The 15,299-nt window shown below is 38.1% G+C and overlaps 1 protein-coding gene across 4 annotated transcripts in view; it reads right to left on the bottom strand.

Moving 5' to 3' along the window:
- Positions 1-15,299, bottom strand: part of AKAP7 (A-kinase anchoring protein 7) — a 177,101-nt gene that overhangs the window by 86,106 nt on the left and 75,696 nt on the right. The window lies entirely within an intron of this gene.

Raw genomic sequence — 15,299 nt, 5'->3', positions numbered from 1 at the left:
TGCTGATTTTCACTGAATATCCTAGCAGTGCCCATACGCATAAAAAGGACTAGTTTATCTGTAACCCGTAAGATCTAAAACTTCTACTTCTGACCAAGATGGAATAACAGAAATCAGATCTACCCTCCCATCTGAAACAATGAAAGGACAAAGTATATAAAATGATGGTTTGTAAGATACTCTACTTATCAGGCAATGAAGGTCAGTGATCCGTTAGAGATGAGAAACAAACAAGGTGAGCCCTTCAACTGCCCAGCTTTCATCCTTGAGTGTCTAGGCCCCTGTGCAAGGAGGAGAAAGCCAGGTGGAGCTTAGTCATCTCACTGGGTCAAGCAAAAAGAGCCGAAAGTAGGGGAGGCAAAGGTATCTACAGCTCACAGGCAAGATTCCTAGAAAAGTGAGACCTGTGCAGAGAGAAAACCCCACAGATCTACAGAGGGTTGCCCTAGATTATTCAGCTGAGTATAGACCAGTGCATATTTGTTAGGAAACTACCTGAGGATGGGGAAACACATTCAAAAGGATTAGAGGGAACGGTGCTCAGTGCTCATACAGGGGCAGGAGAATTGTTCCCATGAGCCAGGCTGGAAAAACCTCGAGATTTCTAGGAAACTGGGTAGAATGAACAGAAAGGTCTTACCTCAGTAGTGGGGAAAAATTAGCTTTGAACTGGTACTATTCTAGTGCCATCTAAAAAATCTTAGAAGCAAGATCCAAAAGGAAAAAAACTGTCTCCAAGTAACTTAATTGTGTCCCAGAACAAAGCCCAAGAAGTAGACTATCCAAACCCAACAAGGCAGACTTCACAATGCCTGGCATCTAATAAAAAATGCATACAGGCATTCAAATGAACAGGAAAATGTGACCTACAATGAAGAGATAAATCAATTCACCAAAGGGAACTGACACAAATGTTAGAGTCAGAAGATAAAAGAATCAAAATAGCTATTATGACTGTTTTCTTTATGTTCAAAAAGTAGAGACATGCAAAACATAAAAAAGACCCAAATCAAATTTATAGAGATAAAAATTGCAATGTCTAGAGAAAAATAAACTGGATATAATGACAGATTAGACACTGTAGAACAAAACATTAGTGACCCTGAAGACATGGCAATAGAAACCACCCAAAATAAAATACAGAGAGAAAAAAGAAAGAAAGGAAAGGGAAAGGAAAAGGGGAAGGGAAAGAAAAGGGGACAGAAAGGGAACGGAAAGGGGAAGGAAAGGAAAGGAAGAAAAGAAAAGAAAAGAAAAAAGAAAAGGAACATCGGTAAGTGTGGGGTAACTGCAAGTTGTCTAATATATGTATAAGTGAAGTCCCTAAAAAAGAGGCAAGAGGAAGACAGAGAAAATATTTGAAGAAATAATGCCTGTTGGGGAATGAGAGTTGCCACAACCATGACAGAAAATAATCTAGGCAATAATTTTTAAAATTTAAACTGCACAAGTATTTGAACCAGCAAATTTAATTCTAGGAAAATACACAAAAATAAAATTATCAGCATATAAAATTCTATATAGAAGATATTTAGCAATGTTTGAATTCACACAAAGCAGAAATAACCTCATCAATAAAGAAATGGTCATTAAATTACCATACAGCATACTAAGGACTATCATAAGAAAAAGAGAATCAGAGCTACACATATTGACCTGAAAAGATGCCCATGATCTATTAAGCAAAAAAAGGCAAGTTGCATGGTTAATATAACAATAATATGATTTCATGGCCTATTTAAAGAAGAAAAATTCTCTATGCTTTATTAGCATAAAAATGGTATAAAATACCTTAGGATGAGGGTTGACATTGAATAGAGATAGAGGAGACTAGTAACATTTTCTTTATACATCTGTATATTGTTTGAGTGGTTACAACGAGCATGTATTACTTCTGAATAAAAAAAGTTAAAAAAAACTAAATAAGCACAATAACTGACTAGACATTAGCAATATAACATTATTACAAGTGCACGAGCATCATACTGGAATGCACAAATAGAATTCTTTGCTATATGTATGAAAAATTCATACTTTTCAAAGATCTTTGGTAAACAACTTTACATTTGTTCTTTCTACCTCAAAATCAGGTAGGGCTAATACCTAAGTTAATTTTAAAGATAAGAAAACTGAAACATAAGGAGTTGATGCTCAAAGTCACCCTCCTTAGTAGTAAAGAAGGCACTGGAATCCAGATGCCGTCGCTCCCACTCTGACCATGTTTCAAACTGGATAAAACCCCAGCTTAAACCAAGGTCAGTGAAGGGCACAAAAGCTGCTCCAGCAACTGAATGAGGAAAAGTAAGGCAGGGCATTCTGTCATCTTCCACCACGCCCACACACACACTGGTTTCGGTCAGAGAAGCTCCCGTTTCATGCATGCGCTTCTAAGTAGCTTTTCATTTTCTAAAAGGATTCCAACATTTACCCAAAAACAGTTTGAAAAATCAATGCTCAAAAAACACACAGAGAGGGTCCCTTTAGTAACAATAATCCTGCCAGTGATGTCCATCAAAAAATAGAAACAGGTGAAATATAAGGCAAAAAAATGTCTTTGAATCTCAAATAAAACCACGTCCAATCCAAATGTTTAGTGAAAAATTGTTCCTTTTAAATTCATTTATTTCTTACATTACATTTCAATGTTAAATATGCTTTAATTTTTCTAACAATTAAAACTCATGAACCTAGTGGGAGATTATCTAGTATTTCCAGAAAATGTGTCCTAAAAAATAAAAGATGTTTTTAACACAATACTAAATACTAGAGTCATAAGAATGCTTTAGTTTAACCACCAATTCTGTTGGAATCTGGAAATTACTAATGATACATAGAATTATAACCAGACATACCTGGATGAAAACAAAACCAAATATATTTCCATCCAATCTGATTATTTTTTACATAGTGTAAGACTTCAGTTTTTTTTTAATGGGAACCCGAAATAAAAAAGATGTGGGAGTGAACAAAATAAAAAAGATGTGGGAGTGAACAATACAATAGTATCCTTTCTGAGAAAAAGAAGGGTTTGCTGTAATGACTGGTCCATACAAAAGTAATAAAATAATAGAGAAGAGCAGAGCTTCAAAACAGAAATACCTGCACAAGAGAAAATTCAAACGGACACCTTCTTTTTACCAATGACGTAATTATTAGCCCCATCAGTGATATCTGGTATGCCGGCTGGCATGAAGGATAAAAAGCAGGGAAGAGGACCTGCCCTCCCAGGAGAGGAGCTCCTGGAGCAGAGCTTAGGAGTTAATCAGCTAAGTACCCACAGTGTCTGGAGCACGTGCTTAGCATCTATGGGTATTTAATAGTACCTATTGAATTTGAATTGAACATCACCTTTGTGCTAGCTGTTTTATGTATGCTTGATCATCTATGCCTCCAGATAACCCTAAGAGGTAAGTTATTATTCCCATTTTTAAAAATTAAGGAACTGAGACTCTGAAATGTTAATAGCTTACTCAAAGATCACTGAGCTAAGTCATGGTGAGGATAGAATTTGAACTCAAATCTAACTGACTACAACGTTCATGCTACCTCCTATGTGAAGAATCTAAAGTCTTGGGGGGCCTAGCTGACTCAAGTGGAAGAGCATGCAACTCTTGATCTCAGGGTCATGAGTTCAAGCCCCATACTGGGTGTAGAGATTACTAAAATAAATAAACTTCTTAAAAAAGAATTTAAAATCTTCTTTCTCCCCTCTAAGTTATTTTTTTTTTTTAAGATTTACTCATTTATTTATCTGAGGAGTGTGAGCAGGGGAGGGGCAGAGGGAGAGGGAGAAGCAGGCTCCCTTAGCACTAAGCAGGGACCCTGACTCGGGGCTCGATCCCAGGACCCTGGGATCATGGCCTGAGCCAAAGGCAGATGCTTAACTGACTGAGCCACCCAGGTACCCCTCTAAGAAAATTTCTTAAATACAAGGTAAAATCTGGTTAGCTTATTTTAAAACTTGTACAGCACTTATGAACTGCAGTTGACAAACTCAGATCTGGTCATTTGCTCATTCATTCAGCAAATAATTACTGACAGCTACTCTGTCAGGTACTGTTCTAGGTGTGGGAACGACAGCAATGCACAAAGCAAATCCCCTGCCCTCAGGGAACGTCCACACATGCTGGGTGCTGTCAGGTATTGATCAGTGATATGAAGAAAAATAAAGCAGGTGAAGGATCTACAAAGTGATGTGGAAGAAAAGAGGTTTTGATGTTAGATATGGCGGTCTGAGAAGCCCGCTCTGAAGAGGAGACCGTTGAGAAGCCACCTGAGGGGAGAAGAATACACAAGGCAGAAAGAAGAACTTACGAAGACTGTTTAGTAGGTCCAGAAACAGTAAAAAGGATTTAAAAAGATAGGATACCTGGAGCAGGGTGAGTCAGCATTTGGGGAAGAGGTAAGAATGGGTTTAGAGAAGTAGGCAGGAATATGAGGGGGGCATGGTAAAACCTTCAGATTTTATTCTCAGTATGGTGGGAAATTCTGGGGGTTTTAAGCAAGGAAAATTTATGTGTGTGAGTAACTTTCTTTATTCATCTATATTTCAGCTAGAATATACATTTCTTCCTGGTGGAAGAAATTTAATCTCAGGCAATTCAAAGTGCTCCGCTCTTTCCCTAGAGCTGTATTTTAGTTGAAGGGAAGGTAGCTAATGGGGCGTCAGAGTGGTTTAGATGGGAATGTAGCGCCTGGCTCTTGGGTCACCATCTGGCATCTCCTGAGACATGCACCATGCTTGGTTTTGTAGCTGGACCCTCCCTCATTCCCATATATAATGACTCTGCCACTTCTGTGCCCTCTCAGGTATGCAAGATTTCATTCTATGGATCATCACACCATACCAGGGCAAGCAGGAACTCGCTGGACCTGTCTCAGGCCCTTTACCATTTCCTTGCTATTCTTGAGCACACGAAAATAATGGAATTTCCTGGGGCCAAGGTGGAAAGGTCAGAACCCTAGAAGGCCACCCACCACCCAATACCAGCCTCACTTCACCTCCACCGCCACTCTGGAAGCAGAGGGAATTCTGGCTCGCTGGCGCTATGAACACACCCCAGGAGGAAGGCACAGGGTCTCTCCTGCTCTCGGACTGATGTTAGTTTCTGCTGTTCTGTTCAGGGGATGATGGAAAGGCAAGAACTCATATTCTACCTTGGCCTCTAGCTCTCTTCTTTGCCTGACACTGAGAATCTTTTCTAGCATCAAAGCAGGAAAAACGTATCATTATGTTTAGGTGTTGAAATCCCAAAGGCTTTCTCTATTTTTCTTGCTATATTCTCTCTCTTCTGAGAACATGGGTGCCATTGTCCGGGAGGTGGCTAGGCACAGAACAAAGGATACAAGAAATACAAGGAGAAAAACTCAGTATCTCAAAATATTATCCCCACATGTTCAAAATCTTAGTTTACTGGGGCGCCTGAGTGGCTCAGTCGTTAAGCGTCTGCCTTCGGCTCAGGTCATGATCCCAGGGTCCTGGGATCGAGTCTGGCATCAGGCTCCCTGCTCCGCGGGAAGCCTGCTTTTCCCTCCCCCACTCCCCCTGCTTGTGTTCCCTCTCTCGCTGTGTCTCTCTCTGTCAAATAAATAAATAAAATCTTAAAAAAATAATAAAGTTCAAAATCTTAGTTTGTTATTTTACTTTCATAATATCTACTAAATGCTAATATGTGCTAAATGTGACATTTTGATCACCATTTGTAAATGTGGGGCATGTCCTAAAACCCATCACTGCTAGTCATAGCAGCAAATGGTTTTTCCTCTCTCTTCTATGGTAATAAAGAAAGTCAAGCAATGGACCATTCAGATGGAAAAAAAAGAAAAACAAAAACCCAACACTGTTCTTAGTTACAAACAACAAATGGCAACTTTAGCTGAGTTAAGCAGGGAAGAAATGTGTAAGAATACCAGGGGATGCCTGGGTGGCGCAGTCGGTTGAGCACCCGACTGGGTTTCGGGTCAGGTCCTTATCTCAGGGTCAGGGGATCAAGCCCTACGTCGGGCTCCACGTTCAGCTTGGAGTCAGCTTGAGATTCTCTCCCTCTCCCTCAGCCCCTCCCACTCATGCTCTCTCTCTCTCTCTAAAATAAATAAATCTTTAAGGGAAAAAAAAAAAAAAGAACACCGGGAGGATGGAAGAGCAGGCTGGAAGGCTAGGAGGCCAAGCAGATGTCCAGACCTATGCTGGAGCACAGGTATGCGGCCACCACACCTGCTCCAGCTGGGGTCCTGCGACCCTGACAGCACACAGAGGGCCAGAACTGCTGCCCCCTGCCTGCCACTGATGACACACCCGTCCCCAGGACAGATTCTGCACAATCCTTTTTTGTTCAAAGTCCTAGCTTCTGATTCAAAGTCTAGACCAAAGCAAGATCATGTTCCCAGCACCAAAGCAAACTGTGGAAGAAGGTATGTGACACGGGAGACGGTGGGGAAGAGTTTAGATGCTGGGCAGCTAAAAAAGAAGACTACAGTCCAGCAGATGCACATTTTAAAACAGTAACAGTGTATTCATAACAACTACTATTATAATTAACTTATCTTTTGGCTCACGTAAATTATAAGCAGGATATCTTTCCTCAACTACTCTTCTAACCCAGCTCTGACCCTCTCTATTATGGCATACCCACAACTGTTTTAGATAGACCTCGAGTTAAAATAGGAGGCTGAATCATGCAAAACCATCATTTTTATGAGTCAAAAATTGTCAAATACTGGCAATGTCTGATGGCTTACCATATACAATGGTGGACTCACTAAGTTCCTAGGATCTGATTTAAGGGATCAGAGCATATTTTCTAGGTCTTCAAGTACTTGAAGAATTATCACATAGAAGAATTGCTGATAGCAACTCAGCAACATATTCTTATCAATCCAGAAAACAGAAACAGCATGAAGGTGTGAAAGCAAAAATTCATTTCTTTATTTATTTACTGAGCACTTCCCATATGTGCCAGACACACAGTCTGCTCGCGACAGCAAACACAGCCCTGCTCTCACAGAGCTTACAGTCTCAGGGGACAAATCTGGGCCCAATAAAGAGGACTCAACAATGTTCAGAGTTATTAAAAATTACAAAGATATAAGGAAAGAAGTTTTGTTAAGAGAAATTAAAATAGTAAGCATTTGTATTGTTCATTACTACCTACATTAGCTTTCACATATTATTTTATTTGATATGACAATCTCATCAATTGATTGTAAAGATACAATATTTTTCTATTTACTGGTTTCAGTTACTTTTTTTAAGATTTTATTTATTTTATTTTTAATAAGCAGGGGGAGCGGCAGGCAAAGGGAGAGGGAGAAGCAGACTTCCCACTGAGCAGGGAGCCTGATGCGGGGCTTGATCCCAGGACCCTGGGATCATGACCTGAGCTGAAGGCAGCGGCTTAACCACCTGAGCCACCCAAGAGCCCCAAAGTTTCAGTTACTTTAAATTTTGACCCAAGAGTTCTCATTACTCACTGGGCCTGAAATCTTTGATGATGGATATCTATTCACAATACTGTTTTAAATAATATGTGTCACAAAGCACATATAATTTGTTATTAATGTGTTTTTCCAGTATAGTACCTTCTCTAGGTAGACAGAAATAGGGGAAAAAGAAATTGTTGCCTTTTTTTTGTTTTTTTTTTTTTAAGATTTTTATTTATTTATTCATGAGAGACAGAGAGAGAGAGAGGCCGAGGGAGAAGCAGGCTCCCAAGGAGCAGAGAGCCCGATGCGGGACTCGATCCCAGGACCCTGGGATCATGACCTGAGCCAAAGGCAGACGCTCAACCATCTGAGCCACCCAGGCACCCTGTTGCCTTTTTTTTTGAAAAATATTTCTTAGTATTGGTTTTTTATTCCTATTAGCAGTATAATCTATTGCTTAGCCAGAATACAGGATAATGGTTAAGGAAATACCATGCTTGAGATAAGAAGAGATTTTGCTGGTGTGAAAACCACATCTCATTTTTCATCTACGTTAACTCATGTTCTGGAGGAAAAGCTTATGAATAATTTAAGAGATTGTTCAATTCCTCCTAGTACCACAGACATTCCTTCAAGCACTAAATAGAAAATCAACACAGCAAATATATCAGACATCCTTCAAAAGTCAGCTAAAAACACTTCCTAAATAATATAATTTACCTCATAGTTAAAGATGCAAAATGTCTGAAGAACAATTTTGTAAAATGTATTTTAAACACCAAGAGACTTGGCTACATAAAAGAAGACTGAAATGAATAATTTAATAAAGAAACAATATTTTATAATCCTAACAAATACATTACAGTTTTACCTGTTTAGGCGAGTTTGTGTTATTCAGCAAACATATATTGAGTGTGTTAAGTACTGGGAAGTTTTCTGTGTTTTTTAAATTTTAAATATACATATTTTTACATAGGAGTTTTCTTTACGTGAACTCTTAAGTATGTAGCAACAATAAATTTATACCTAAAATGTAAAGAAATTGTTAAAAGTTGTCTGAAAGTAAACCATGACAGATCAATTTTAATAAAATCATATCTTTTTAATTATATACATGTTCTTATAAATTCCTTTTCTTTTCTTTTATTATTTTTTCTGTTTCTAACATTATGAGGGATAGTTATATGACAGCATGATATATAATTTGAGAATAATCACAAAGAGGTTTATTTTTTTATTGAGGTATACAAAGAAGTTTATTAATAAAAATAGTCTAGAATACGAAATGTAAATTAGGTAGTCCTAATATATTCTTAAGATTAAATATTCTATTTTAGATGCAACAGAAATAATAAGTTGGATTTTAGTTTTGAGAAGACTGATCTGTGATTAGACAATACACCATACAATAGGAGGTGATAAGGTCTTTTCTTGCTTTCCATCTGGAAGATACTTTCTTATACCATTGTAAGTTACAGTAAAACTATGTCACATATAATACGAAAGATCTCAGTAAAATTTTAGAATCACTTTTTGGCCATCTAAAACTTTAAGTAAAAGCCATACAACTGTTTTTGTCATTCCTGTTATTACTATTTAAAGGATTCTTGTTTCCATATGCTCCTCAAACTGTTCCATTTTTAGATGGTTTTAGTAAGTTATTTGATACATAATGGCAGGCATAATGTTGAAACGAACTTCATTTTAAAATTTTTATACTCATCATTTTAAGCATATATTTCCAATTGATTACTGTGTAAAACTGTCAAATAGAATTTTAAAACGTTTCATTCTTAAGAGGGAGTCTTTAAAATTACACCTTGATGCCAGAGGCATCCCATTCGTTCCACTGCAGTAGAGTCTGAAGGAGACCCAGACTGAGCATTCCAACACAGTTCTCCTATTATTCAACTTGTGTTCTTGGACCGGTCACTTAACCTTGACAGCAAAAATGATGAGGCCATTACAAATGATCTCTCAAGTCCCTCTCCTTATCCTAACAACCAGCTAGGCCAAATAAATTGTCAGAGAATGCTGGTACATCATCCATCAGGGATTCCATTTCTTTTTAAAAAATTTCTTTACTTATTTAAGAGAGAGAGAGAGAGAGAGAGCACGAGTGGGGGTGGGGCGCAGAGGGAGAGGGACACACAGACTCCCTGCCAAATAAAGAGCCCCATGTGGGGCTCAATCTCAGGACCCCAAGATCATGACCTGAGCTGAAGTCAGATGCTTAAACGACTGAGCCACCCAGGCACACCCCCATCAGGGATTCTAGACACCAGGACTGGATTTTACTGTCATACAAAGATTTAGACATGAATATAAATAAGGGAAGAGAGACTACATAAGGTTAAATGTTCTTTCAATTACACTTTTATGTTTACATCAGACATTTTTCACTGGTTTACATATCCATTTAAAAGATATTTATTGAGCCTCTATTACATAGCGGGCTCTGGGGAGACAAAGATGAAAGATTCCCTCAAAGAGCTTTCACTCTAGTTGAGGAACATTGATTTCTAAACAATCAAATGTAGTGAAATATTACAGTTTCTACAGTAAATATCCATCTATGGAATATAGGGGAGATTAGGAGAGAAAATGGTCATTTCTATTTTGAAGAAATCAGAAAAGCCTTTATTTTGGAAATGACATTTGAAATGAGTTTTATAAAAGATCAATAATACAATCTGAAAAAGAAATTAAGAAAACAATTCCATTGACAATAGTACCAAAAATAATAAAATACTTAGGAATAAACTTTAACAAGGAGGCAAAGGACTGACAACTACAAATGGTGCTGAAAGAAATTAAAGGAGACACAACTAAATGGAAGACATTTCACATTTAGGGACTGGAAGCCCTAATACCACTAAGATGGCAATACTGCCCAAAGCCATCTACAGATTTAATGTAATTCCTACCAAAGTTCCAATGATGCTTTTTGCAGAAATAGAAAAAAAAAATCATCCTAAAATTCATATGGAATCTCAAGGGACCCTAAATAGCCAAAAACTCTTAATAAAGAAGAACAAAGTTGGAAGTCTCACACTTCCTTGTTCCAAAATTTACTACAAAGCTACAGTCATCAAAACAGTGTGCTCACACCTGTCAGAATGGCTAAAATCAAAAACACAAGAAACAACAGATGTTGGTGAGAATGTAGAGGAAAAGGAACCCTCTTTTTTTTTTTTTTTTTACACTGGTGGTGGGAATGCAAAGTGGTGCAGCCACTCCAGAAAACAGTATGGAGGTTCCTCAAAAACTTAAAAATAGAGTTACCTTACGACCTAGTAATTGCACTATTGAATCTTTATCCAAAAAAGACAAAAACACTAATTCAGAGGGATACATGTACCCCTATGATTATTGCAGCGTTATTTACAATAGCCATAAATAATAAATAATAATATAAAAACAAATATAAATAAATAATAAATTAAATAATAAATAAATACTTACAATAGCAGCCCAAGTGTCCATTGATAGGTAAATGGATAAAGAAGATACGGTATACAATGGAATATTATTCAGCCATAAGAAAGAATGAAATCTTACCATTTGCAACAATGTGGATAGAACCAGGGAGTATAATACTAAGTGAAATAAGTCAGAGAAAGACAAATACCATATGATTTCACTCATATGTGGAATTTAAGAAACAAAACAAATGAACAAAGATAAAAAAGAGAGAGACAAACCAAGAAACAGACTCTTAACTATAGAGAACAAACTGATGGTTACCAGAGGGGAGGCTGGCTGGGGGATGGATGAAATAGGTGATGGGGATTAAAGAGTACACTTATCATAATGAGCATTGGGTACTGTATAGAGTTGTTGAATCACTATATTGTATACCTGAAACTAATATAATACTGTATATATGTTAATTATACAAAAATTACATAAAATTATATAAAAAAAGGAAAAACAACAGTGTGGTACTGGCAAAAGGTAAACCTATAAACCAATGGAACAGAACAAAGAGCCCAGAAATAAACCCTCTTGTATATGGTCAAATGGTTTTCAGCAAAAATGCCTAGACCCATTCAGTGGGGAAAGGACATTCTTAACAAATAGTGTTGGGAAAACATTGTAAAAGAATGAAGTTAAACCCTTACCTTATACCATATACAAAAAATTAACTCAAAATGGATCAAAGACTAAACTAAACATAGGAGCTAAAACTATAAAGTCTTAAAAGAACACATAACTTCATGACTGTGGACTTGGCAATGATTTCTTAGACATGACACCAAAAGCACAGACAACAAAAATAAAAATAGATTAATTAAATTAAAAACTGAAAAGTTAAAAATTTAAAAACTTTAAAAAATTAAAAAGTTAGAAATTAAAGCTGGAAAAAAGAGAAATACCTTCCATTTAAATAAGTGATACTATAAGTTCTGAATGTTTTCAAATGTACCAGTTACTGTACATTTTGATGATTAATGCAAGATTCATAAATATTGAGCTAACTAACTACATTTAAATATTTTTAAATATACAAAATTCATGAACCCCTTTAAGAAAAACAAAGCTGTGCATCAAAGGAAATGATCCATAGAATGCAAAGGCAACCTATAGAATGGGAGAAAATATTTGATAATCATGTATCTGATAAGGACTAAATATCTAGAATATATAAAGAACTCCTACAACTCAGGACACCTGGGTGGTTCAGTAGGTTAAGTGTCTGCCTTCAGCTCAGGTCATGTTCCCAGGGTCCTCGGATCAAGTCCTGCATGGGGCTCCTCGCTCAGTGGGGAGCCTGCTTCTCCCTCTGCCTGCCACTCCCCCTGCTTGTGCTCTCTCGCTCCCTGACAAATAAAGAAAATCTTAAAAAAAAAAAAAAAAGAACTACAACTCAACAACAACAAAAAAACAACAATCTGATTAAAAAATCAATGAAGAAGAAAGAGACATTTCTCCAAAGAAGATATATAATAAGCCAGCAAGCATATGAAAATATGCTCAAAATCACTCTCATTAGGGGAATGAAAATCAAAGTCACAATGAGATATCATTTCACACCCATTAGGATGACTACCATCAAAAAAAAACAACAAAAACAAAAAACCTTCTGGGCTCTAGGATGACACCTACATTTCTGGCCCATGTTCCTTTTAGGATAATGGAGAGGGTTACCAAAATAGTAAATATGAGAGCAGAAACAAGGCTAAGCAGTAAAGAAGAAGGTTCAGAAACCTGAAAATACACTTAAGAAATAAAGAGGTAAGCCAATAAAATAAACTGAGAAGATGTACTAAGAGAGGTTAAAAAAAGAACCAAGAAAGTGGTATCTCAGTAGCGAAAAGGTGAGTCTAAAGCATCTATTAGGTTTAGGAATCAGAAAGCGATCAGTGGCCTGTGTTGTGACATAGTAGGTTATAACCCACTGACTGCAGGAGCTTCAAGAAAGGAGAGTAAGCACACGTAAAGAAGTGGAGACAGATATCAGAGGCTATGCTTTTACACATTTTGGGCTCAGAAGGGAAGGAGAGGTTCAATGCAGGAGCTGTGGGAAATTCAAGGTCAAGGGAGTGCCAAGTTTTCTGTTATTTACATTGTTTCTTGTTTGTTTATTTGTCTGGGGATACGAAAGGCATAATCCAGTTAACAAAGTTGGGGAAATGAGCTGATGAAGAGGAAACGCTGGAGATGCGGAAATGCCGGGAAGAGAGGAAGGAACTGGTAGAGCAAGATCCAGATAGCCACACCAGATCAAGAACACAGCTGAAGAGATTAGTCTTAGGGAGACAGAAGACATGGGATTTAAAGAGCCAAATGCAGTAGCAGTAGGTTTACTACATACAGGGAACAAATGAAGCAGGTCCCAGCCTCAGTTTTATCCGTGGAGGGAAGAGCAGAAGGTTAAGGGAACCTAAGAAAAGGCTGGAGCAGTGACAGGGGACAGGAGAAAGAAAAAAGCAGGAGCAGTGGGATTGCTGAACAGGATGCTGCTGAGTCTGGAAAACTTATACTTGCAGGAGAACCAATCTACAGGACTGTACAATTTCTTCATTTTCTCACGCATCTGATAAAACTACTCATTAACGTGTGTTTCATGTCACACATTCTAGAAGGAACTAAGTAAAAAATGGTCAACAGAACAGTCATGGTCCTTGCCATCATGGAGCTTCATCCAGTAAACACTGTCAAACAAAATTACATAATTACAACCTGTGATGAGGCCTGTGAAAGAGACACACCAGGTACAGTGACAGAGGGCGCACTTATGAGGAGACTCTCTCTACAGGGCACAGGAAACGCTCTCCGAGGTGGTGACATTTGAGCTACAGAATGAAAAGGTCCAAATGGAGGGTCTACTCAGACATTTGCAAAAGTTCCACGGCAAGAATGAACTCGTTGAGTCCGTAATGAACCATGATGAGACAGGAGACCAACGTGGAGACACCGTGGACCACAGCAAGGAGTCTGGAGTTTATTTTGCCCACGTGTTGGGGTAAAAAAGCAAATGGCTAAACTGATCTACCATCAGTGTTTGCCAGACTGGTGAAAGAGAAGAAAAAGAAGACAAGACACCCGAAAGAACCACCAACAGAGTGAGGCACCATGAGGCCGTGACCAGTTTAAGATAAACTATGTTGGCCAGGAAGAAGAGACCAGAGACCTCGGTGAGGTTCCACAGCATAGAAAGAAAGTGAAACAGCATAAAGGGTGAGAAGTTAGGGTGCTAGACAGCTATATCCGATTTACGGTCTTAGAAGAGTTCAGGTGGATGAATAGCCAAAAGGTGTAACTATGCTTATGAACTGGGAGAGCAGAGTATGAGTATTAGAGGGTACCTTCAAAGAAGTCAAGGGATTTTAAGAAAAGTAATAGCTGTGATGGTAGCAGTGCGGGTGGTGGGGATTTATCATTATTGTTAATGATAATAGCTACCATCTATTTACCCTTATATACATGCCAAACACTGTGCTAAGCACTTCATGTATGTTATCTCAGTTTATTTTGAGAAGTCATTATTATGCTTGTTTTATAAGTAAGGAAACTGAATGCAATGTCACTTCTAAAAGACTCCAATCCACAGCTCACTTTGAGACAGGATGTTTGGATGGTTGTGTTCATGGTGCTGCAAGAAAAGGTCACAATGTGAGCTAGGAAACAAAGTGCTCAAAAAGTGAGAGGAAATATTTGGACAACAGCAAAGAGGAGAGGTAGAGGGTAACAAAACTCTAATAGCATGAACTACCAATAAGAAAAGGCTTGTATGTGAGGGTAGAATGGGGACAAAGCAACAGAGAACTAAGAGAACATGGATGACATCTCTGGGCCCCATGGTGTGAGGCACTGGTGGAAAGAACAGCCTGCACCCAGAGGAAGCTGCGATCTCAGACTAGCAAATAGATCAGCTAAGGCAAGAAGGTAAAGGGGATGCTCCTGAAAGCCAGGAGTCCAGTTGCTAATTTATAGTGTAACCAACTAGCGTAGTGATTAAAAACACAGAATCTGGTGGAGGGTGGGCAAAACCAGTGCAAGGAGTCAAAAGTACAAATTTCCAGTTATAATATAAATAAGTCAGGGGATGTAATGTACAACATGGTGTCTGTATTTAATAATGCTGTATTGCATATTAGAAGGTTGCTAAAAGAATAAATATATTTTTTAAGATTTTATTTATTTATTTATTTGAGAGAGAGAGAGAGGGAGAGCACATGCACAAGCGGGGGTAAAAGGGGGGAAGGAACAAGCAAGACTCCACGCTCAGCACAAGCTGGACACGGGACTCAATCCCCCGACCCCGACAACAGGGGAAAAGTAAAATAAATTAGGATGCAATGGAATACTAATCAGTAAAAATGCTTTTGGAAATATTTCATGTTGATGATAATGATAGCTAACTTGAGAGC

This window comes from Mirounga leonina, unplaced genomic scaffold (assembly GCF_011800145.1).
Source record: "Mirounga leonina isolate KUSES-001 unplaced genomic scaffold, KU_Mleo_1.0 Mir_53, whole genome shotgun sequence".
NCBI lineage: Eukaryota > Metazoa > Chordata > Mammalia > Carnivora > Phocidae > Mirounga > Mirounga leonina.
The sequence above is the reverse complement of the archived record's forward strand: the minus strand, read 5'-3'. Positions and strand labels throughout refer to the sequence as shown.